Source organism: Mus caroli, unplaced genomic scaffold, assembly GCF_978045245.1.
Source record: "Mus caroli unplaced genomic scaffold, Mus_caroli_1 scaffold_13, whole genome shotgun sequence".
Lineage (NCBI taxonomy): Eukaryota > Metazoa > Chordata > Mammalia > Rodentia > Muridae > Mus > Mus caroli.
The window spans coordinates 21231686-21257184 of NW_028227268.1; the positions used below are offsets into that span (position 1 = coordinate 21231686).

Here is a 25499-nt window from a genome sequence, read left to right on the forward strand (position 1 = left end):
TGCCTCCCAAGTGCTGGGATTATAGATGTGTGTCATCTCACCACTAGGCTAAGAACCTTTCTTAAGAAAAAAAAATTAAAATACTGGGGGTAAAACTCAGTGGTATGTTTTGTCTTGAATGAGTAAGGAAAGCCCTACATCGATGCCAGTGTGACAAAACCAAAGAAAACACATACATACACACATGGGGGTGGGGGGAGATAGAGAGACAGAGACAGAGAGAGACAAAGAGACAGACATAGACAGACAGACAGACAGACAGAGCTGGGAATGAAAGACTGAGGCTATGGCTCAGTGATAGAGCATGTTTTTACAAGGTACTATATTCAATCTAAAGAAGAAGAGGAGGAGGAGGAAGAGGGGAGAAAGAAAGAGTGAAGGAGGGTTGTCATTTACATAAAGGAAAAAATAATCCAAATCAGTGAAAGCAACAGAAAGGGAGAGGAAGACGCGCAGACAAAGCAAGTGCTCGTTCTAAATGACGTACGTCTGTGCCTCTGTCCTCAGAGCCAGAGTCTGAAGTGACAACAAGCTCCTGTCCGTGAAAGGGTTTGCAATTAGTGGTAGCAGCAGATGTTCAAAATAGCTCTAAAGCCAGTAAGAGCTGTGATGACATACGGAGCTCAGTGACAAGGCTTCCTGCTCCCTGGGCCCTGGAGGGAATGTGGAAAACTTAAAAGAGGAAGGAAGGGCCTTTTGAATTGCTGTTCTAAACCCAGGTGGCTTTTCAGCAGTGTTAGAGTACAGAAGTAGCATATTGCCTGATTTTCAGGCCACCACGCCTAAGCATGTCTTAAACACCATTGCATCAGGGTTTTTTTTTTTTTGTTTGTTAGTTTTTTGTTTGTTTGTTTAAAAGTACAACCATATTCCTCCTCCTCCTCTTCTTCTTTAGTGATGGGTGATTGAATATAGTGCTACTTAAGTCCACAGGCCATTTTCACATTGTGCAAACATCACACAGTGAACTTTTATATACACCAAGAGGCTCAGACATCACCGGAAGGTAACTGTCTTAGGGACCGTTGGAGTGTATGCAATCCGTCATGAACCTTTGTTGTTATGTAACACATGCCTGTGAGAGAAAGGACACTGGCTAGTTAAAAGGGAAAAGGATAGTGCTTGCTGGACAGCAGCCAAGCCAACCCTTGGTCTCCAAAGGATCCCTGAGCACAGACCCAAAAGAGTAGGGCTCAGGGGACCTCCGGGGACTCTTCCAGATGCGGTTGATGGACAGCCATCTCTGAGGTGGTGACATTAATGGAGCTCAGCTCTAAGGGCTCTCAGGCTCTTTGTCTCAGTTTCAAATTCCACTCTCCTGGTGGAGAGAATCTGATTAAATCAGTTAACACTAATGTTCACCCTGGATTTAATAATCTATAGCCCAGAGGACAGGATCTGTGTATGTGTGTACAAGTTCCTGGTGTGTGCATATGCTTATTCGTAAAAGCCGGAAGACAACCTCCCCTGAAGAACACTGGCCACCTTGTTCTGTTTTCTTTAATATTAAAAATATATACGTTATATATTAATATATAGTATACGCAAATATATACGCATTATAAATTAGTAAATATAGCACACACACATATATGTACATGTGTATGCATGTGTGTTGGTTGTGTGGAAACAGTGAGGTGAAGCAGGGTGGCTCCCCTAGGCTAAGAGTGATAGAAAGACATCTTACATGAAAGATATCTTTAGGGGCTGGTGAGATGGCTCAGCGGGTAAGAGCACCCGACTGCTCTTCCGAAGGTCCAGAGTTCAAATCCCAGCAACCACATGGTGGCTCACAACCATCCGTAACAAGATCTGGCGCCCTCTTCTGGAGTGTCTGAAGACAGCTACAGTGTACTTACATATAATAAATGAATAAATCTTTAAAAAAAAAAAAAAAAGAAAGATATCTTTATTTTTGTAGCTCAGTCTGTCTTCAAACTTAACAGAGATATGGCTGTCTCTGGCTCCCAAGTGTACAAACCATGCCCAGTGGTTTTTTTTTTTTTTCAAGACAAGATTTCCTATAGCCAAAGCTGGTTTCAAATTCACTACATACTGGAGAATGACCAATAGATGTCTCCTGACTCCCCCACCCAAGTGCTGGAATTATAGGCATGTGCCAACACATCAAGCCGAGAGCCTGCTTTGTAGAAAAGGAAATTGAATGGAACATTCTTACAGAAATGCTACAAATGCAAGGAAGAAAGACATTTCTCTGTACTGAATGAAACTTGACCTAAGAGAGGCCAATAAAAAGCCATCCTTGAAGTGGCTAGACTAGACGAGTCGGCTAAAGGATGGTGCAGTTAGACAAATAAAATAAATACAAGGGTAAAATGTAGAATTAGAGACAGGGGTTTGAAACTGTGGCTCAGTGGTGAAGGTTCTGGGTTCATCCCCAGCACACCAAAATCAGTCAAGTAAAAAAACAAAACAAAACAAAAACAAAAACAACAAAAAAAGAGACAGGATATCCCTCCTTTAGGAGATGATGATGGGTCTAAAAGGGGGAGTAGCCTGTGGCATGATTTGAGCAGAGAGGAATATCTATTGTGGTTTAAATGAAGACGATCCTCAGAGGTTTATATATTTGAATGCTAGGACACCTGTTTGGTGGAACTGTTTTGGGAAGGATTAGGAGGCGTGGCCTTGTTGGATAAGGTGTGTTACTGAGGGTGGGCTTTGAGGTGTCCATAGCCTACACAAGTCAAGTCTAGTCTTGCTCTCTCTGCCTCCAGCTTTCAGATCAGCATGTAAAGCTCTTAGCTACTGCTCCAACACCATGCTTGCCTGCCTGCTGCCGTGCTCCCTGCCATGACGATTATGGACTCACCTCCTGAAACTATAAACAGGCTCTCAACTAAATGCTTAATGAAGCATTAAATTAATTAGTTAATTAATTAATTACAAAATAGTGTAAATTGCCTTAGCCATGGTATGTCTTAATGGCCAAACAAAACAAAACAAAACAAAACAACCCTAAGACACCTTGCTCCTGGCTCAGGACTCTCTCATAAGCATCACATTGGGCCATTCTGGTGCATCTGGAGGTTCCTTGCTCAGAAATGCCCTGCTCCTTCCCTCCACAGCTTCGTGTCTGTGGGTTGACATCCCTGTCTCTGCCCTCAGCTGCTCTGTTAAGTAAGGGTGGATATCAAGTCCTGTCTGGGTTGATGAACTTTTAGGTTCCGACAGTTTTGAGTGGACAGTCATAGAACTGAACATTTTCAATCAAGTCATGACAGAGGGCAGGATTTTAGTGTGACACCCCTTTAGTGGAATGCCCCACAAAGTCCTGGTCCTGGAATTACCTTTCCCAGAGCATAACTTGGCTGCCCACCTTTTTGTTTTTCAATTTGAGGACAATTTCAGCTTCCTCCCTTCTTCCTTTATACTTTTTTTTTTAAAAAAAGATGTATTTATTTTATGTAAATGAGTATACTGTCATGTCTTCAGACACACCAGAAGAGGGCATCAGATCCCATTATAGATGTTGTGAGCCACCACGTGGTTGCTGGGATTTTAACTTAGGCCCTCTGGAAGAGCAGCCAGTGCTCTAAACCACTGAGCCATCTCTCCAGCCCCTAAACTTCTTTTTTTAAATCCAAAATATAATGACATCATTTCTTGCTTTCCTTTCTCTAATAACCCCTTCCATGTATCCCGTCCTCACTCTCTCAAATTCATGGCCTCTTCCTCTTTGCCATATATGTGTGCATATGCATATATGTATGTATGTTAAATATACATCACATATATGTCATACACATATATGTATATATACACACAGATATATGTATCTATTTTCTAAATATATAGATACAACCTGGTCAGTCTGTAACATGTTACTTGCAGATTCATGATTCCAGGGCTGACCACTAGGTATTGGATAACCAGTTGGGGGCTTTCACTGGGGAAGACAGTTTCTCCCACTCTCAGCATTCCTTAGTTGCCTGTGGTTCTTTGTCTAGGGTTGGAGCTCTGTGACATTTCCCCTGTCATGCTAGCATGTAGTGTCATCCTTGTTCAGGTCTATTTAGGCTGCCATGTTGTTGGAACTCTATATCTGTAGCTCCCCTGACATTGTAGAAGCCACAGTCTCAGCAGACACGGTTCCTCCTTCTGTTTGGTTTTTTTTTTTTTTTGGTTTTTCGAGACAGGGTTTCTCTGTGTAGCTCTGGCTGTCCTGGAACTCACTTTGTAGACCAGGCTGTCCTCGAACTCAGAAATCCGCCTGCCTCTGCCTCCCGAGTGCTGGGATTAAAGGCGTGTGCCACCACGCCCGGCTCCTCCTTCTGTTTTTACAATGTTTCCATTCTCTCTTCTAAGATGTTCCCTAAACCTTAGGTGCAGAGCTATAGATGTGTTGGAGACAGATCAGTTGGGGCTGGGCACCACACTATCCCTTGTTCTCTACATTTTGATTGGTTGTGGTTTCCTGTAATGGTCTCTCTGTCTGTTGCCAAGAGAGGCTTCTTTGTTGCGGAAGGGGGGTAAGAACTACACTTATTTGTTGAGGGAAAGTGTAGACAGCCAACAGTCTGCAGTTCTATAGCAAAAGCAAATTTTGGAGAAAAGACACCAACCCTGATAACGAGGCTCTTGGTGCCTACAAGGGTCCTGTCCTGCAGATAAGAGGGGGACAGAAACCACTTTGAAGCACATGTGGTAAGGACAAAGTGGGGAGGGTAGTGGTGGAAGGAAGGCAACTCGAGGAAATATCAGGCCCCAAGACAGAAAAAAGAAAACACCTTCTGAGACAGGAGAGAGGGAACAAGAGGAAATCAGGAGAGAGGAGAGGAGAGAACTGACCAGTAGCTCATCTACTATTCATCCTTTTTGGAGGGAAGGGAGGAGGCGGACAGGCTCTTACTCTGTAACATGGCTGGTCCGCAACTCTGAATGTAGACCAGGCTGACCTCAGACTCACAGTGATCTGTGCCAGGATTAAAGGCAAGTGCCACCATGTTCATTCATTCACTAAAATATTTCTTTTTGGGCTGGTGAGATGGCTCAGAAGGTAAGAGCACTGACTGCTCTTCCAAAGATCCTGAGTTCAAATCCCAGCAACCACATGGTGGCTCACATCCACTCATAATGACATCTGACGCCCACTTCTTGTGTGTCTGAAGACAGCAACAGTGTACTTATCTACAATAATAAATCTTTAAAAAATATTTCTTTTTATTAATTTTTTTTTTGCCAGACATGGTTTCTTTGTGTAGCCTTGGCTGGCCTGGAACTAGTTCTGTAGACCAGGCTGGCTGCAAACTCACAGAGATCCACCTGCCTCTCAAGTACTAAGATTACGAGCATGCACTTTTTTATAAATTTTAATTATGTACATGTATGTGTCTGAGTATGAATACCTGCACATTAGTGCAGGTACCCACAAAGGCCAAAGGGGGTGCCAGATCTCTTGGACCTGGAGTTATAGTTATGCTGTGTCTGACCTAAGTGCTGGAGACCCATCTTGGGTGTTCTCTTAACCAATGAACCACTTCTCTAGCCAATTTTTTTTTGACAGTATCTCAAGTATCCTATGCTAGCCTTGAACTCACCAAGTAGCCAAGGATGACCTTGAACTCCAGATCCTCCTGACTCTGCCTGTTAAAGACTGGGTTTACAGGTGCATGCCACCACACTGGTTTTATGTGGTACAGAGATCAAATCCAGGTCTTCACTTTTTTTTTTTTTTTGGTTTTTTTTTTTTTTTGGTTTTTTCTTGTTTTTTCGAGACAGGGTTTCTCTGTATAGTCCTGGCTGTCCTGGAACTCACTTTGTAGACCAGGCTGGCCTCGAACTCAGAAATCCGCCTGCCTCTGCCTCCCGAGTGCTGGGATTAAAGGCGTGCGCCACCACGCCCGGCCCAGGTCTTCACTTAATGCTAGGCAAACATTTTACCCACTGAGCTCATTCATAGCACTCACCCACTCGTTATCAAGCACAAAATACATGATCTGCATTGAGCTAGGCACTAGGGAGACAAAGGAATAGACAACCATTTTCCTGTAACCACCAGTATGATGAAGACCCAGCTAAGACTGGACAGAAAAAGAAGACTTGTGATGAGCTAACCTGGAGTAGGACAGAGAGACAGAGATGAAGAGGTGGGAAACGATTTTAGACAGAGGTGGTTAGATCAAGTCTGGCTGAGTAAGACAGAAAACGTGGGAAGGAACCAGCTATGCCAAAGCCAGGGAAGGGACAGCAAGCAGCAGCAACATTGAAGTCCCCAAGCTGGGAAGTGGTCTGGCTGGAATCCAGTGGGCAGCAGGGAGCCTGGTAGTGAGCAGGGCCTTGAAGGGTCAGATAAAGAACTCTTTCTATCCTAGGACCCTACAGGAAGTCATTGCAGGAATAGAATGACAGGGTATGAATAATGTCTGAAGCAATGTGGGAAAAAAACCTTGGCTTTGAATGGTAAGAATGGGGAAGACCATTCTCCAGACAGGAGGAAAGAGAGATGCCCGAGTGTTGATGCCTGAGAAGTGTTTTGTGGGAGAGTCTAGGATGTTCCAAATAAATGAACCTGCCAATTTCTGTGAAGCTAAGGACAAGAATCACAAACTCTTGCCTGAGTCTCTCTGTGCTGGAGACACATGAGGATCCCAGCCAGAGACACATGAAGATCCCCGCACCCACAGTTGCTTCTCGCACTACGTGATCACTTCAGCAACGTAATGCCCACTTAGCATCTTCAAGGCACTTTCCCCAATCTTGTCTTTGCCATGCTTGCTTCTTGTGTGGGATTAAGACCTCCTCTGGGGAACAGAGAATGAATAAAACATTTCTAGAACCTTACAAAGTTGGTTCAGTCTTAGTTCTTGAGCTAGCCCACAGTTCCCGAGTCTTCCAGGTAATACGTGGAAAACTAATTTGGTTTCCTATTGCTGTGTCATAGGCCACTCCTAAATTTATTATTATTATTTTAATTAAAAAAGAAATGGGCTGGAGAGATGACTTATATGTTTAAAAAACAAAACAAAACAAGCTTCTCTCCCAGAAATCCTGAGTTTGGTTTCCAGGTACATACATACACACACACACACACACACACACACACACACACACACACACTATTTTGCGGGGGGTGGGGTGGGGCAGGTGTGTGTTTCAAGTCAGGGTTTCTCTGTGTAGCCCTGGATATCCTGAAACTCTTTGTAGAACAGGCTGGCTTCGAATTCAGAGATCTGCCTGCTTCTGCCTCCCAAGTGCTGGGTAAAGGTGTGTGCTATGACACCTGGGTCACATAAATTTTCTTAAAGATGTATTTATTTTTACTTCTGAGTATCTGAGTGCTTTTCCTGCATCAAGTACACACAGTGAACTGAAGGAGTTATAGGTAATTGTGAGCCACTATGTGGCTGCTAGGGAGTGAACTCAGGTCCTCTCCAAAAACAGTGATGTGTTGTTGTTGTTGTTGTTGTTTTGGGGGACAGGGTTTCACTCTGTAGCTCTGTCTGGTCTGAAACTTGCTGTGTAAATCAGGCTGGCCTTAAACTCATAGAGACTCATCTGCCTCTGCCTAAGTGCTGGGATTAATGATATGGGTCAGTATTCCTGACCCTCACTGAGTGTTCTTAACTGCTCATCCATCTCTCCAGTCCCCATTCCTATATTTTAGTCATGCAAAGCAATGACAGTTTCTTTTGCTCATGAATTTGCTATCTGGGTAGGCCTTAGCTCTAACTAATCAGCTCAGTCCTCTATGGCCTCCGTTAGGATAGCGTGAAAGCTGGGATCTGGACTCACTAGAGGCTGGCTAGCTTTCCAGTTACGCATGGGGTCAACTGAGCTGTAGCTAGGTTGTTAGTCAGAACACCTTCACAGAGCTGCCTTAGGGAGCTTGGGCTTCCACATAACATGGTAGCTGGTTTGCAACGATGAAAGTTCAAGCCAGAGTCAGGTGGAAGCTGTATGACCTCAGAAACCACACAGCTACACGTCTGCTTCACTGTGTTTGAGAAGTGAGTCTGTCTGCTGGGTGTCCTGGTATATACTTGTAATCACAACACTTGAGAGGACAAGTGATGTTTGGGAAGAGTATAAGGGTAACCCAACAGATAGTGGACGACACTCTTGCATTGGTTCGCCTTGCAACTCTTTGCTGCTCATCGTGCTTTGCTGACACTGGTCTTCGATGATGATACGCTGGCATTAGTTGGCCTCGCTTTCTTGGCTGATCTTCACTTGTTGTGACTTCGGATAGAGCCTGGAAGTTTCTTCTGGATCGAGCCACTGCTACTGATTGGTGTTTGGGAGAAGCAGGAGTTTTAAGACCAGCCTCAGCTACAGAGTAAATTTGAGGCAAGCCTGGGCTATGGGAGGCACTGTTTCAGGAGGCAGAAAAAAAATCTAGGCATCGTAACTCATACCTGTAATCCCAGACTATGGGGGTGGTTGGGGGGGGGGCAAGAGGATGATTCAAGTCTGAGGCCAGCTTCATCTATGTAGTATGCCAAAGCTACAAAGCATCCTCTCTTCAAGATGAAAATTATAGTGTCCATCTCACGGGTTACATGCCCAGGATAGTTCTTGGAACACAGAGATTACTTAATGTAATGTAAATGTTCATCATTAATTTTATTTACTAGGAAGTAGGCCAACAAATGGATGCCTTGCAGTTCACGGTGGTGAATGTTATTCTGCATGGGAAGAGGACCTGCTGAGACTGTATAGGAGAAGAGATTAACTTTGCTCAAAGTACCTAGAGTAACCAAGAGAAGGTGATTTTTAGAAGAACCACAGTTTTCTCCTAGGGCACAGGAGAAGAAATTCTAGGTGGACTAGAGTATAACCACAAAGACACAAAGTTATAGAGGAACTGACACATTCAAGAGGAAAGAGATACACTCAGCTTTGAAATTTAGGATGCATAGGAAGAGGCTGGAGTTCAGGCCTCACTGGGTTTGGTGAGTCAAATCCAAAGGAAAGGAGGGCATAGATTGGGCTCCTATCGTATGCCTGGCATTACCTTGGATGGTCATTAAATGTATATTTAACTCTGATTTTTGTTAGTTGTAGGACTTAACTCTTTATTGCAGCCAGGGATGGGAGCATTTCTGCTGGTCTTTCCATTCTTTTAGTTGTCTGACGTCAGACAGAAGCAATACCATACCTGGCTTCCATCATTTTTGAAAACAAAAAAACAAACAAACCTGGGCTGGAGAGGTGGCTCAGAGGTTAAGAGCACTGACTGCTCGTCTAGAGGTCCTGAGTTCAATTCCCAGCAACCACATAGTGGCTCACATCCATCTGTAATGGCATCTGATGCCCTCTTCTGGTCTGTCTGAAGGAAGTGACAATGTACTCACATACATTAAGTAAATAAATAAATAAATAAATAAATAACAATAATTTAAAAAAACGGAAAGAGATGTAGATATTTGCACCCAACCAATGGACAGAAGCAGCTGACCCCTGTTATTGAATTAGGGAAGGTTGAAAGAAGCTGAGGAGAAGGGTGACCCTGTAAGAGGACCAGCAGTCTTAATTAATCTGGACCCCTGAGATCTCTCAGACACTGCACCACCTAACAGACAGCATACACCAGCTGATATGAAGCCCCCCAACACACATACAGTAGAGGACTTCTGGGTCTGTGTTCATTCAGAGATGATGCACCAAACCCTCAAGAAATTGGAGGAGGCCCCAGGGAGTTTAGAGGTCAGGTGAGGTAGGGGTGGAGGCATCCACTTGGAGACAGGGTGGGGTGGGGAGGAGGTGTAGGACGTGGAGCAGTCGTAGGGTGGATGGTGGGGGGGGCGGGTGTACTGGCTAGTTTTGTGTCAACTTGACACAGCTGGGGTTATCACAGAAAAAGGAGCTTCAGTTGAGGAAATGCCTCTATGAGATCCAACTGTAAGGCATTTTCTCAATTAGTGATCAAGGGGGAAAGGCCCCTTGTGGGTGGGACCATCTCTGGGCTGGTAGTCTTGGCCCTATAAGAGAGCAGGCTGAGCAAGCCAGGGGAAGCAAGCCAGTAAAGAACATCCCTCCATGGCCACTGCATCAGCTCCTGCTTCCTGACCTGTTTGAGTTCCAGTCCTGACTTCCTTGGTGATGAACAGCAGTGTGGAAGTGTAAGCAGAATAAACCCTTTCCTCCCCAACTTGCTTTTTGGTCATGATGTTTGTACAGGAATAGAAACCCTGACTAAGACAACAGGGAATGAAATATGAAGTGTAAAAAATTAATTAAAAAGAAGAGAAAAAAGAGAAAACCCTATTTCTCTCTCTCTCTCTCTCTCTCTCTCTCTCTCTCTCTCTCTCTCTGTGTATGTGTTTCTAACATGTCTGTATGCCATAGCATATGTGGGGAGGTCAGAGGAAAACTTGGAGCTGTCAGTTTGCTCCTTCAATCATGTGGGACCCTGGCCATTGAGTTCAGGTTGTCAGGCTTGGTGGCAATTGCTTTTACCTGTTGGGCCAATTAGAAAGCTCCACCCTGTCCTTTGAAGTGGTCCTTTACTAAACCTAGAACTGGCTCTGCCCACTGTCCTAGGAGCACAATGGGCTTTGAGGAGATCTGGCAATCAGGTCTTTAGGCTTGCAGTGCAGGTAGGCTATCAAATGAGCTGTCTCCCTGGCCCCCAACTGAGTTTATGAGCTTGAGCCACAAAACACGTCTTTCAACTTTAGTGTTCTACCAGTGGATTCTATGGCCTCTCCTATTTGCTAAATGATTGGGTGTGTGTGTGGGGGGGGGCAGAAGAGAAAATGTGAAGGGCAAGGTGACCTTTACCTGCAGTCGGAACATTGGCAGCGGGAGTCAGGAATGTGGTTGTAGGCTAGCCTGGGTTCCATAGAGAAACCTTGACTAAACCAAACATTGACAAAAGAATAATGGTTATATGTGCTTTGTCAGCAGGGAATCATTAAACAAATACTAAATTATGTTATCAGAGAGCTAGTAGACTAAAGGGGCCATCAAGTTCAAAGAGAATTAGGAGATATGGGGGATATCTGGGAATATCCTGCTGTGAAGATGAATGCTGTGCTCTGTGTGTGTGTGTGTGTGCGCATGCTTGTGTTCTTCTTCCCCACCCCTCCTTAGGTGTATATATAACAGTTTTCATGCTGGAGTGGATCACCAGGTAATGGGAGACTTAAGGTCAACATTAATGACCCTACATTTGCTTCTTGCTTTGCAACTAGTATCGAGCTGCGGAAGTAGCTCAGTGATGAAGCATGCGCAGAGTGATCAAAGCTACGGACTCTATTCTAAACATTACACACTCATAAAGACAGATCTGAAGTGGTACCCCAGGTCTCAATCTCCAGGCTTTGGACAGGTTTCAGGCATCTTGGAAGCCATAAGTAGACTTGAGTAAAAGCCTGGGCTGTCTCTCTCCTGGGGCCTAGAATTCATAGTCTCTGTCAGTCTCACAGACTATCTGTGACCCAGGAAAGGTTAAGAGTCATTGATTCTTCTCACCAGAAATTAATAACGATATCTATCTTTAGGGAAATAGACTGATGGAGGAAGAAGGTGAAGATTTTTATTAAAAAAAATTTCAACCTAGCCAGGCAGTGGTGGCACACGTCTTTAATCCCAGCACTTGGGCAGCAAGAGGCAGGTGTGTATCTCTTAAGAGTTTGAAGCCAGACTGGTCTTCAAACTGAGTTTCAGGTCAGCCAAAGCTACACAGAGAAACCCTGTCTCGAAAAACAAACAAACATGGCTGGAGAGATGGCTCTGCACTTAAGAGCACTGCTCTTCCAGAGGTCCGAAGTTCAGTTCCCAGTTACCATATTGTGGCTCACAACCGTCTGTAATGGGCATCCGATGCCCTCTTCTGGTGTGTCTGAAGTATATAGCTACAGTGTACTCATATAAATAAATCTTTAAAAACAGAAAAATCTGCAGCCTTCCACAGGTGTGGGAGGAATGTTTTCAATCTCAGCTCACTCAGGAGATAGAAGCTAGAAAAATCTCTGAGATCCTGAGATCCCTTCTCAAGAAAACAGGATACTAGTAAGAAAACAAAAACTTGAAATTTCCTGAACTGTGTATATTAGCGGTGTTTTAAAATATACCATTGGGGGGTTATCTTCGTGGAGAAAGATTTTTATCTTTATCTCTCTTTGTGCTAATCACCGGCAATATAAACACTATTGGTGTACTTGTAAGTCCCTACCATCATATATAGATACAAATCACTGCAGTACACAGTGTTCATCCTCTATGACAGAAAGCCAAGCATATATACATACCATGAACTGCTGATTTCAACTCAGTAAAATCTGTACCCCCAACATACAAGACGTGAAATAGGCCAGATAATTTCAAGAGCATCAAGACCCCAAAAAAGGCTAAATGGATGTTACCCCTAACACCTGCCACGCTAGTTAAGCAGTGGTGGGAAAGTGTGGAAGAACTGGTTTGTTTCAATTGGACATTTAAGCTTAATGGTGAAAGACTAGTTAATGTTAACAATGAATCCTAAAAACATCAGAATATTTTATGGGCTTTCTCTGTGTGTGTGTTAGCTTCAGTTTTTAAAATTAGTACCTAATTAAAAGTGATTTAATTTTGTCTGCACGTTTTTCTGCACAAGGTGTGTGTCTTTGCTGCGGGCAGAGGCCTGAGGAGGGCCTCATCCATCCCCCCACCCCCACCCCCCGCAGTGGAGTTACAAATGGCTAAGAGCCATCTTGTGGGATGCTGGAACTTGAATTTTTACCGGGATCAGCCTGGCAGTCCCCTTAACTTAGGCATCCCTCTAGCTCCTAAAAAAGTACCTTTTAATGGAAACAAGTTGGTCAAAACTATCTTACAGAATTTCAAGACCCAATATAACATAGTTTAAAAGAGAACTCAGACACACGTGGAAATGGCAAATACTGTGTATTCGTGTCAGCTGTCATGTGTAGGCTCTCTGCATTTCTGTGAGCTGACCAATCAGCCTTGCTGTTGAGATTCAGGTTTGAAACGGTGGAACAGAGCACCGGGTTATAGCCACTATTCTCCCCCACGCAATCTAGTAATTACTCTATTTCCACGTCATATTTCCGGGTGTATGCCCAGAATCACGCAGAAACTGAAGTTCAGAGCAGCCAGGAGTTGCCCATGTTCTTTTTTGATGTCCCCACAAACCCAAATGCTTAAGTGGGGTGTCACCTGGGGACCGCCTAAGTGGCTGATTCCCACGTGGTAAGAAGCTCACAAACTCGCCCCCACGTGGTGCCAAGGGCCGGGAAAAGAGAGAGCGGGCAGAAGCGAGCGGTATCAGGGCATTTAAAGTGTCTTGACGTCACGCACTGCCAGGAACTCAGCTGAGTTTTCAGCAGGACATTCCGCTAATGTCTCCTCCCTCCCCCCGGGCTTTTTTGTAAGCTAGGCCTCTGCGCTTCCCTTGGTCGCGGAGGGAGGAGCACAAAGCTCTCGGAACAGCCAACTCAGGGAGGTGTGCCCAGAGTTCTCGACCCCGCCTTCTCTCCTAGAGGCGTTTTTCATTGGTTAGGAGGCGGGGCTTCGGAAGTACAGCGCTCGCCCGGAGGCCTCAGGGTGGCCTAGCCAGCTGGCCATTCCTTAATTATGCATGGAGGCGTGTCTTGGCCAGTGGCAGCTGGGTGGGGATTGGCTGGAGGGGCTGTAATTCAGCGGTTTCCGGAGCTGCAGTGTAGACAGGGAGGGGGAACCTGGGGTTCCGACGTCGCGGCGGAGGGAACGAGCCCTAACCGGATCGCTGAGGTACAACCCCGCTCGGTGTCGCCTGACCGCGTCGGCTAGGAGAGGCCAGGCGGCCCTCGGGAGCCCAGCAGCTCGCGCCTGGAGTCAGCGCAGGCCGGCCAGTCGGGCCTCAGCCCCGGAGACAGGTGAAGGGGGGTGCAGGGTGGGGCCACCTCCCCGACGGCACGGGGGGCGGCATGGGGGACCCCACGGTTCGTCAGCTGTGGGGGTGCTTAGAGCTGTGAATGGACACTTACATAGGGCAGGAGGATAGGAGGAGACACAGAGGGTCGCCCCGGCGGCACTGCTGTCCGGATGACAGGAACCAGCCTGGGAAAGGAAGGGACGCTGTAAGTTTCGAGGGGGAGATGCAGAGAGAGAGTGAGGAGTTCTGGGGGTGTAGGACCGTGGGGGACGGACATTCTAGGCTGAGGGTAACAGAACTGACAGAAGCGGCCCTCCTGTGACTGCTCCCGGAGGCTAGGGACGTTCGGGCCATGAGAGCCACTGCCACTCAGGTGGAGATCATTGGGGTGGAGGCGTTAGAAGGAGCCTCCTTCCTGCCCCTGTGCTGGGCCTGGCCGTTCTGTGCCGAGCCACTTTCTTTGCCTTGCTCCCGTTCCTTCTGTAGCCAGCTGTACCCACTTAGGAGGTGGGAACTGTTGTGTCTCTCCCCCTGCCTCCCCGCCCCCCCCCCCCCCCCAGCCTCTGGGACTGGCTAGATTTTTTTCTTAAGAATCAGATTTCCTATAGGAAATTGACAAACTTGTATCCTTTCTAAATTCTCTCCCATCTCTTTCTGTGTTAAGCTATGATCTCCCTCACCTTGTTAAGAACACTTTTTTTCCCCCCAATTCAAAATAAATCCCTGGCCAAACCAGCTCTAAAGAGCAACAAACCTCTTTCCTCTTTGACATTGTTCTCTCATAAATACCTGGTAAACTCGACGAGACGATAAATAATTGAGCCATTGCATTTACTGGATCACGGTGTTGCTTAATTGCACAGGCCAGGGTGAGCCAATCAAGAGTGGGAGTTTTCTGTCTCATAGCCAAGCTCTTGGGTAAATGCAGAAGCTAGGGAAACAAAGACAGGCTGGCCTTGGCTGAGTTCTGTGTGTAAACTTTACCTGTTGGGGGTGTGTGTGGCTATAAATTGGTAAGTTGGCAAAATCCAGACTGTTGCTCAAGTCACTTTTTTCATACCTGGTCCACATCCCTGGATTGTATCAATTGATGTGTGTATGGGTACCGTCAGTGGTTATTCAGGTTCCTTATTCAGAGTGTGTGGAGTTTATACCTGCTGTTTACTACAGTGCTAATTTGTGTATGCATTGTGAATGTTGGGCTGTTAGTGTAGGTGAAGCATGGGCGTGAAGCAATAAATCATCCCCACCTTCTTTTTAATGTGGAATTAGACTGTTAGGATTTGAGCCAGCCATTTTTTCTCTTTTTATATTAAATAATGTCTATGTTCCTTGAGGAAACATGTTTGTTTCATTATTGCATGTGCCGGACCAGAACACTAAGCGGGATCTTTTAATTTTTTTTTTTAGTTTTAGACTTTATTTATCTTTGGTCTATGTGTATGAATGTTTTGCCTGCATGCACGTCTGTGCCAGTGTGTGCCCAGTGCCCTAGGTGGCCAGAAGAGGACATCAGAGCTTCTGGAACTAGTTACAGATGGTTGTGACCCACCACGTGGGTCCTGGGAATCCAACCCAGGGCTTTTTGGGAGAACCACTGGGAAGAGAATCTGGAATAATAATAATGAAAATGTTGGAGTGTTTGTTCTTAGTGTTAGCACACTCCCCACAAAGAACCATTAGCAGATTCATGAATCTTTTATTTTCATCTGTAGTTCAACGGGACAAATAACCACTTAGAGATAATCCTCAATCATGAGGCTCTCGAAAGGGGCTGAGAGATAGATAGGTGGCTCACTGAATGCTAACCTCATTTTGTAGATAAGGAAATTGAGGCCAATAGGCCTAGACACTTGCCTTAAGGCATCGTGACTTACAATGGTTTAACGCCTGCCTTTTACATATTTCTTGGTCTATGCTTAAGTATTCAGTTTCAATTTAGAGTGAGGATGTCCCCTGTTGAGAAGTATCAGAGAAAATCTGAATAGTGAAACATTGGCAGCTGAAAGCCAAAGTAACTATTCTGTGTCTCCCCCTCTCCCCCTCTCTCCCCCTCCCCTCTTCTCCCCCTCCCCTCCCCTTCTCTCCCCATCCCCCCCTCTCCCTTTCTCCCTCTCCTGTTAGCATAATTTACTGTCAAACTTCAGCTATTTTTTAATGGAGATGTTTAGGCAAATTTTAGCTAAAGGGCGGCTGTGACCTCAATGACATTTCAGCCAGGGAGCCTTGTGGTCAATGGTCGTTTCTGTTTGCAGAAAGTTCCTTTTTCTTTTGTCTTGACATCCAGACGTGAGAAGGGCGGAGGTAGTGAGCACCGTCCTTGATGCCCAAGCCCAGCAGCCTTTTAGCTGATGTTTTCTAAGAGATGGTGATGGTGTGCAGCTCAGAGAATACTTATCCTCTCTGACGTTGTGAAAAGTGCTAGGGAGAGGGACATCTTGTGCGTAGAATTTGCAGGCTGTTGGAGCAACTTGATAAATGCTTTATTGTCTAAGACAACACGTTGATGTCACAAGGAGAGCGAGGCATTGTTACTTACACCTGTGCCTTCTGTCCCTCCCTGCTCCCTTCTTTCCCTCACAGTTTCCCTCCTTTCACTCTCCTTTCCTGGGGACACAACCTAGGTTGCTAAGCAAGCACTCTACCACGGAATACATTTTATGTCATTCGGATTTTAAAGTTCTAGTCAAATTAAAACAAACAAAAAATTCATCTAAAGAGTGCTTGAAGGATAGCCCCAAATCTTGAAGGACTCCTGGTGCTGTGGACCAGCCTCAGTGAGATGGTGGAGGATGGCATTGGCTTGCTGTCTTTGATGGTGAAAAGAATGTTTGGCTTGCTATGGTGCAGATAGTTGGGATTACCAGATTGTATTTGGTGGCAAATTCTTGGAAATAATTTGTTTAAAGGAGTAACATTTGGAAGAATGAATTTCTACTATGGTTCTCATTTTTTTTTTAAGATTTATTTATTTATTATATGTAAGTACACTGTAGCTGTCTTCAGACACTCCAGAAGAGGGCGCCAGATCTTGTTACGGATGGTCGTGAGCCACCATGTGGTTGCTGGGATTTGAACTCTGGACCTTCGGAAGAGCAGTCGGGTGCTCTTACCCACTGAGCCATCTCACCAGCCAGTTCTCATTTTTTTATGTTATGTTTGGTATCACTTTATTCAGCTAACACACACACACACACACACACATGCACACATGCTAGACGGATGAATGGTGCTGGCGGCACATGCCCTTAATTCTAGCACTTGGAAGGCAGCAGCAGTGGATCTCTAAGAATTAAGGGCCAGCTGGTCTACAAATTGAGTTCCAGGCCAGCTAAGACCCTGGCTTAAGATGAACAGGAACAAAACACTAAGCAGAAGCTGGCTGTGGATGTCTCATGTGTGCAGTTTTAGCATGTGGCTAGCCAAGAACTGAGGCAAAAAAAAAAGGTGAGTTTGAAGCTAGCCTGGGCTACCTAGTGAATTTCAAGTCTGCTTTGAGTAGATAATAAGACCCTGTCTCAAAAACAAAAACCAAAAAAAAAAAAAAAAAAAAAAAAAGGCTAGGCAGGTCTGCTGGTACATGCTTGCAGTTCAAGGATTTGTGAGACCCAGGCTGGAGGCCCACTACCAATTTAAGGCCAGGTATTCTGTGTGGCTATGTGGAGACTACATAGCAAAGCCCTGGTTCAAGAAAAAGTATTTCCACAGAGACAGGAGGATTGCTGCAAATTTGATCAAGGAAAGCCTGGAGTTCAGACCAGAACAAAACCACAGCAGCAGAGAGTAGAAGCTGGGCAGGAGCCAAGGAGAATGAGTATTCAAAATCTCACCCAAGTTCTCATGGAACTGTAGGCGTAGTGGGGACCAGAGTGTCACACACTATTGCAGTGTTCACTTAAGGCAGAAGAGTGAGTGGCTCAAGCCCGAGGCTACGCATGGAGGCAGAGAATTCTGGGATTGGATCCTGGATTCACTGCTTCTTGGTCAGAATCTAAGCCTCAGTCCTGCCTGTCCCACCACGGCCGCCCTCCAGCTCCTCCCCTCTTTGTTTGTTTGAGACAGGGTTTCTCTGTGTAGCCCTGGCTGTCCTGGAACACTCTCTGTAGACCAGGCTGGCCTCCAGCTCACAGAGATCTGCCTCCCAAGTGCTGAGACCAAAGGTGTGCACCACCACTGCCTGGCTGAGCCTCAGTTTTCTTACCTAACTTTAAAAAAAAAAAAGACAGACAGACAGTGAGAGAGAGAGACAGACAGACAGACAGAGACAGGTCTGTTGGCATGTTGGCACATGCCTACAACTTGAGGTATACAGGGAGACCCTCTGTCATGCAAGTGAAATGTTTAGAGCATGCAGGTCCACAGCAAGAGCCCTGTATATCTTAAGTTCTTAGGAAAAGGTCCAAGGATAGAGAGGTTCATTCTAGACAGGGGTGAGAGGTTACAGGAGGGCTAGTTTCCGGGAACACCAGAGCACTTACAGGAGGGTTAGGAATTCTTGCAGAGCTTGTACCGTTCTTTCAAGGTGGTGGGGGTGTGGATGTGCTGAGCTTAAAACAGCATAGTGGGTTTAGGGGCTAAAAGTGGAAGCTCTTAATTGAGGAGAAGGAAACAGGAAGGCCACAGAGCCACATCTTTTATGCCTTCTCTTCTGATCATAAGTCACTAGAACTGTACTTCAAAAAGATTGAATTCTTTTCATGATAGTTATATGCTGTTAAAAAGCTTAACCTGTTTTCCTGTTAATAGTTCAATGTGTGTTTTCCCAGACACTCTTTAACTTACCAGTTCATTTTGGATCTATTTATTGAAAATCTTTTTAACAGCTCAACAAAATAATATGGAAGCCAAATCTACCCCCATAAGAAAGTGATGTTTAGACCTTGGCTTTCCATCTTGCCAGCTCTGTCTGTGGTAATAAATGACTTTACGAGCCACTGAACAATTGACCTGACCTTTGACCTTTTAAATGCGTCAGTCAAACTCACATTTTGAGCTCTCCTAAGGTAACTATTGCTTGGGTGATGTGCTTGAGGGTTTTGTGGTATATGGACAGACGCAATGAATGGCATTTTAAAGCAGCGCTATGAGGCCAGACACCTTGGGTTTGAATTTTCACATACAACACCTCTTTGTCCTTAAGGCTGGTTGCTTTAAAATCTCTGAGTTTCAATTTCTTTGTCCACACACCACCTGCTGGGCCCACTCACAGGGTAGTTGTGAAGACCGAGTGAGATCATTTGTTACATCATAAGAAATTTTGCATGGTGCCTAGCACGTAGCTAACATTCAAATGATATTAACACTGAAATCTGCAAAATCTCTCTCTGGCTACCAAGTTGGGCAAGTTATGATTCATGGCACCATTAGTGACCTGAAGGAAAGAGAGTAATTAGGAGATTTTGACCTACAGGGGAAGCTAAGTGACTAGGGACTGGGGATTTACACAGTGACAGAGGAGATAGAGGCTTCGACATAGAGATATAGACATGGCAAACTGTACATTCCTGCTACATAGAGGCTCTCATGATAAGCCTCTTTGCAGCTTCAAAGACCTATGATCCACTCCATGTATTTTAATAGTCAACACACTGAAAGTTGATCACTACTCAGTAATAGTCCCTTGGAGTTTTTCATGCTCTTAAGAAGTACAGACAGCTACAGGCTAGGAACATGGCTGAGTTGGTAGAGTGCTTCTCTAGTGTGTATGAAGCCATGGCTTCCATCACTAGGACTATATAAACCCAGATTTACTTTCACACTCCTGTAAAACCCCAGCTCTTGTTGGGTGGAGACAGAAGATCAGAAGTTTGAGGTCACCATGGACTACACTGGGAGTATGAGGCCAGTCTGGGCTATGTGAGACACTGTCTTGAGACATGGGTGGTGGTGGTGGGTGTTGCTGGTGGCATGGCTCAGTGGGTAAAGGTGCTTGCCTCCACGCCTGACCACCTGAGTTTGATTTTCTTTTTCTTTTTTTTTCTTCTTTCTTTCTTTTTTTTTATTTTTTTTATTTTTTTGAGACAGGGTTTCTCTGTATAGGCCTGGCTGTCCTGGAACTCACTTTGGAGACCAGGCTGGCCTCAAATTCAGAAATCGCCTGCCTCTGCCTCCCAAATGCTGGGATTAAAGGCATGCGCCACCACACCTGGCTAGGAGTTTGATTTCTGGAACCCGTGTGATGGAAGGTGAGAATTGTTTTCCACAAATTGTCCTCTGATGTCCACACCTGCAACATGGTTTATGTGTGCGTACATATGCACAACTAGAGTAATAGATTAATGTAAAATGATTTTATTTATTTATTTTAAAGAATATATATGTGTATGTATGTGTGTGTATATATGTGTGTGTGTGAGTACACTCTACACTCTAGCTGTCTTCAGACATACCAGAAGAAGGCATTGGATTCCATTACAGATGGTTGTAAGCCACCATGTCATTGATGAGAATTGAACTCAGGACCTTTGGAAGGGAAGTTGGTGCTCTTAATCACTGAGCCATCTCTCCAGCCCCTAAAACGATTTTTTAAAAGGGAAGTAGAGAGAATGATTGGTGGTGTGTGCTCATAAGCCCTAGCGATGCTGAAGCGGAGGCAGGAAGACTAGGGGTTTGAGAGCAGCCTGGAACTCGCTCAGATTCTGTGTCGGATTTTTGAAAAAGGGCCAGAGATATATAGAACATATTCTTTTTTTTTTTTTTTTTTTTTTTTTTTTTGGTTTTTCGAGACAGGGTTTCTCTGTATAGCCCTGGCTGTCCTGGAACTCACTTTGTAGACCAGGCTGGCCTCGAACTCAGAAATCCGCCTGCCTCTGCCTCCCGAGTGCTGGGATTAAAGGCGTGCGCCACCACGCCCGGCTCTAGAACATATTCTTAATGTGAACAGAGCTTTGGGTTCAGTCTCCAGAACCACACATAATTTTATACACACACACACACACACTTTATATATATATATATATATGTGTGTGTGTGTGTGTATACATATATATATACACATACACACACACATACACATTCATATATACACACACATCTATATAATGTGTGTGTATGTGTATATGTATATGTATATATGTATGAATGAGAGACAGAGACAGAGTCTCAGAATGCAGCTCTGGTAGCAGGCCTGGAACTCACTCTATAAACCAAGTTGGCATGAAACTCACAGAACAGAGATCTGCCTGCTTCTGCCTCCCTGGTATTTGTATTAAAGGTGTGTGCTACCACACACTGGTCCATAGCAAAAAGATAGGGACAGATACACTTGGACAGTTGAAGGGTAGAGGTGTGGTTAGGGTTGAATCTTTCTTAGGAAGAAGGAGAAGGGAGAGGGGAAGGAGAGATCCAGAAGGCTTGGACGTTGGATGACACCCATGAATGACCCACATGATGCTGGAAGTTGCTTTGCTGTGTCTTATGCACCTGATAGCGTCTCTCTTCAAATCTGTGTTTGTGTGTGTGTGTGTGTATATACAAGCATGTGTGAGGGTGTGTATGGACGTGCAGATGTTCACAGTTACCCTTCACTGGATGTGTACAGCTTTATCTTCCTGTTCCTGTAACTTTTCTTTGTATGCTAACAAGTGAATAGCCTCAAGGATAACAACCTAGCTCCCATGAGTCAAACTTACTATTCACCTCTTTAAGTTTGGGTTGGAGAAGACAGGAATGGACCTGCAACCAGTCCAACCCAGTGGGCCCATGTGGAACAGAAGGAAGCCAGCAGAGCTAGAAAGAGAAAGTGAAACTTGTAACTAATGGCTTCCGTGTTGTGGAGGAGGTGCGCAGTTTATTAGGGGGGAATGTTTGGGTAGTTTTTGTAGATGCCATTTCTGAAAACTGCTTGGGATTAGGAAAGAAAAAACCCTGCCTGTCTGTGTAGCCATCTGCTTTCCCGACGGCTGATTGATTTTATTAGTTTGCGGTGTCCCGACCTCTTGTTCTCGGTATGAGAGTCTGTGCTTTGAGTCTGGACTCTGCACCTGCTTAGGTGAAAGCTTACTAGCAAGTTTCCCCACATCGTATCTAATGCTAAATTTGTTTTGCTTTTAGAGAGCTCGTTTTTTTTTTTTTTCCTTTCCTGGCAGAATATAAATGCATTAGACTGTTCTTTGTCTCCCCCTCCCACCCGCACAAAAATCCTAAAAACCTCAAAACCCAAATGCAAGCTGTGTAATTACCTTTCCCGTAAGCCAAACAATGTGAGTTATCATTAAAATAGTTAGCCTTTGAAGTTTTTCCTACTTGTGGTTTGGACACAATAAATATTTAATGTAAAGCTGACTTCCCTTGGCAAATCAGTGTTGTGGTCTTTTTTCTGTCAAAATGTTTAGGAAAAACAAACTTAACATTAATCAAAGTAAACTCATGTATAAGAGGGGGTGAGATAATTAAAGAGCTCTGAAGCCGGTGTATATGTAAATATATGTGTGTGCATATAAATGTGTGTGTGTTTTAACAGGTTTCACTGTCTAGCCCAAAGATCTCTCAGCATTCCCCTGCCTCAGTCTCTTTAATACTCATTCCTAATTACATGTGAGAAAAATCCAGCATGACTTCGTTCATCAGGGCAGGCTCTGCCTGGAACAGGGAGTGTTCTGGGCGTGGGATGCTTTCAAGCCCCAATGACTGTATTGAAGATTCTCAGGGTCATGGAGTCATCAGGAAAGTCCGTGTCTATAGTGGGGTCACTGCACATGAGAGCAGGCGGGAGGAACTGGGAATGCTGTACCCTGCTCAGTTTAACCAAAGCTGTTCTGGGAGCTAAATGTGGTGGGCTACACTGTAGTCCTTGTACTTGGGCAGAAACAGGAGCACCTTGGTGAATCTGAGGGCACTTGGGCTGCATAACCAGTTCCAGACCAGCCAGGGCCTCCGTGGGGAGCATCTCAAAATGCCAAGTGCGAGCAAATAAATAAGAAGTAGATAAATAAATATGTGTAATTTCCTCTATATTTTTAAAAAGCTGCAGAAATATCTGGGTGCCCTGGATGACAAGTGTTCTGTGGGGTCTGGGGTCAGCATGGGGGGACAGTGCATGCCTAAGCTGTGCAGAGCCCTGGAAGGATGACAGAGGAGCTGGGGTGTGGGATGTGAGCAGACACTGACTCAAACATGAGAAGAGAAGAGAAGGTGGCTTTGTCCAAGGGCGAAAAGTGGTGATGTTTGTTGCAATTTGTAACATGTAACATTTGAACTTAGAAAACGATAAAAAACAAAAAACTGTAAAAAAATTGAGCTTGGCAGTAAAAATTAAAAAAAATTATACTGCCCCTATTCGGTAGTTTCCTGTTATTAATGAATGTAAGTAACTCTTCAGTGTTATCGGATGTGATTTTTTTTTTTTTTTTGTATGATGGAGACTAAAACAGTCAGCGTTTAAGTTTGTGCATCTTAAAAGCAATGTTTTCTACATGACTAATGTCTATTACAAAGGCACGTGGCAGATATTCCATGAACGGTACAAGGTAGAGGGCACCTTAATGTAGCCGAGGATGGCCCCAGAGTGCACACCTACCTGTCCTGTGGCGCTATCACCTGGCAGTGTTTTAAATGGCATTAAAGATTCCAGCTGCCGGGCGTGGTGGCGCACGCCTTTAATCCCAGCACTCAGGAGGCAGAGGCAGGTGGATTTCTGAGTTCGAGGCCAGCCTGGTCTACAAAGTGAATGCCAGGACAGCCAGGGCTACACAGAGAAACCCTGTCTCAAAAAAAAAAAAAAAGATTCCAGGTTACTTTGAAAGAGTGTGGAATCTGCTATTTGCTATTTAGCATATCTGGGTGAAGCCAATATCTGGGTGAAGCCAGCTCTCGCTGGAGTAACCAAAGCAATATACTGCAACAGGCATATGCAAGCTGTTCTGAGACTCCAACAGCTCTTTCCCTCCCTCCCTTCCTTTCCTTTCTTTCCTTTCTTTCCTTTCCTTTCCTTTCCTTTATTTCCTTTCCTTTCCTTTCCTTTCCTTTCCTTTCCTTTCCTTTCCTTTCCTTTCCTTTCCTTTCCTTTCCTTTCCTTTCCTTTCCCTTCCCTTCCTTCCTTCCTTCCCTGCCTCTCATGCATGTTAGACTCAGTTACTGTGTAGTAGCCACGGTTAGCCCTGAACACCGAATCCTTCTGCCTTCACCTCTCAAGTGCTGGGAGAATACGCCTGAGGCATCGTACCCAGCTTTAACACTTTTCTATTGGACCAGAAATTAGATTACTAAAATTTTCTCTCTCTCTCTCTCTCTATATATATATATATAAATGCAGCCAGGCAGTGGTGGCGCATGCCTTTAATCCCAGCACTTGGGAGGCAGTGGCAGGCAGATTTCTGAGTTTGAGGCCAGCCTGGTCTACTGAGTTCCAGAACAGCCAGGGCCACACAGAGAAACCCTGTCTTGAAAAATCCAATCAATCAACCAACCATACAAAAGGCACATTTATTGTTATGGCTCTATGTGTACATGATGTGCCTGTGTAGGCATGTGTGTGGAGATCAGAGAGCAATTTTCTGCTGTCAGATCTCTGATTCCACTTTTATATGGGTTCTGGGGATGGAACTCGGGTCGCCAGGCTTGTACGGCTGGCACCTTTCCCTCAACCCCTCTGAGCCCTCTCTGCAGCCCTACATTTGAGAAACTTTCAGCGGTGCTGCTTTTTCCACTGATTTCTCCCCCTTCAGATAATGTGGTTACCTTTCATGGGCTATTACTGCTACCTATGTTAATGTGCTGTGCACAGTTAATTGCTTAAATGAACTTTGAGACAGCGTCTTCTCGTGCAATTTATGAGGCTGGCCTGGGATTTAGGGGCCTTCCATTGGGGCCTCTTGGCTAGCTTATACTTATAACTTCTATTGATAGGTGGTATCTAATAGGTATTTTCTGGTGTTTTGAGTCAAGGTCTTATATTTCCAAGTACCCTTGAACTTACATATCCTAAGCTGGCTTCAATTTTGTGGTAATCCTCCTGCCTCAGCCTCCATTGTGCTGGGATTACAAGTACATGCTACCATGACAAATTTTTAGGCATCTCTAATAAATATGGTCTCTGTAAACCAAGCTTTGTTAGGGTCCTTAAATTTTGATAGCAAGACCAGTCCTAAAAACAGTGCATTTTGAGAACTGTTAAAAACTATTAAAACAGCTGGGCATGGTGTCGCACACCTTTAATCCTAGCACTTGGGAGGCAGAGGCAGGCAGATTTCTGAGTTCGAAGCCAGCCTGGTCTACAAAGTGAGTTCCAGGACAGCCAGGGCCATACAGAGAAACCCTGTCTCAGAAAACCAAAAACAACAAAGGTTTTGGTATAAATATTCTTGTGTTGTTTTGAGGAGCTAGGGTTGGGGAGGGAGATGACATCTATGGCTCTGATTAAGTGGTCTCGGTACATTGTAACCACTGTGCCAGGTATCATGGTACAGATGGGTCCTCAGTTTGAGAAACAGTTTTACAAGGGCCATAAATTCTTCAGATGAATGAAGTCCTGTCCAGAAGTTTGGAAGTTATTGTCTTAAAGATAAACTGCTTTGGAGATTCCCTTTTATCTTGGTTTACCCTGGTATTTATGTCTCTAAGGATGAATCTTAGATTGAGTCTGATGGACAAAAGAGCCAAATCTCACCAGATTCTGGTAGCTTCTGAGTGCTTGGTTGATTTCTTTTCTTGTTTTGTTTTTCTAAGAAAGGGTCTGGAT

General features: G+C 44.8%; 1 protein-coding gene across 4 annotated transcripts in view; it reads left to right on the forward strand.

Annotated features, from left to right (window-relative positions):
• Positions 1-13575: 13575 nt before the first annotated feature.
• The window catches only part of Stat3 (signal transducer and activator of transcription 3), a 53480-nt gene continuing 41556 nt past the window's right edge, over positions 13576-25499 (forward strand). For all 4 annotated transcript variants that reach the window (XM_021178399.2, XM_021178401.2, XM_021178400.2 and 1 more), the window contains exon 1: positions 13576-13823. The gene's annotated coding sequence lies outside the window, so the exon portion shown is untranslated. The remainder of the gene's footprint in view (positions 13824-25499) is intronic.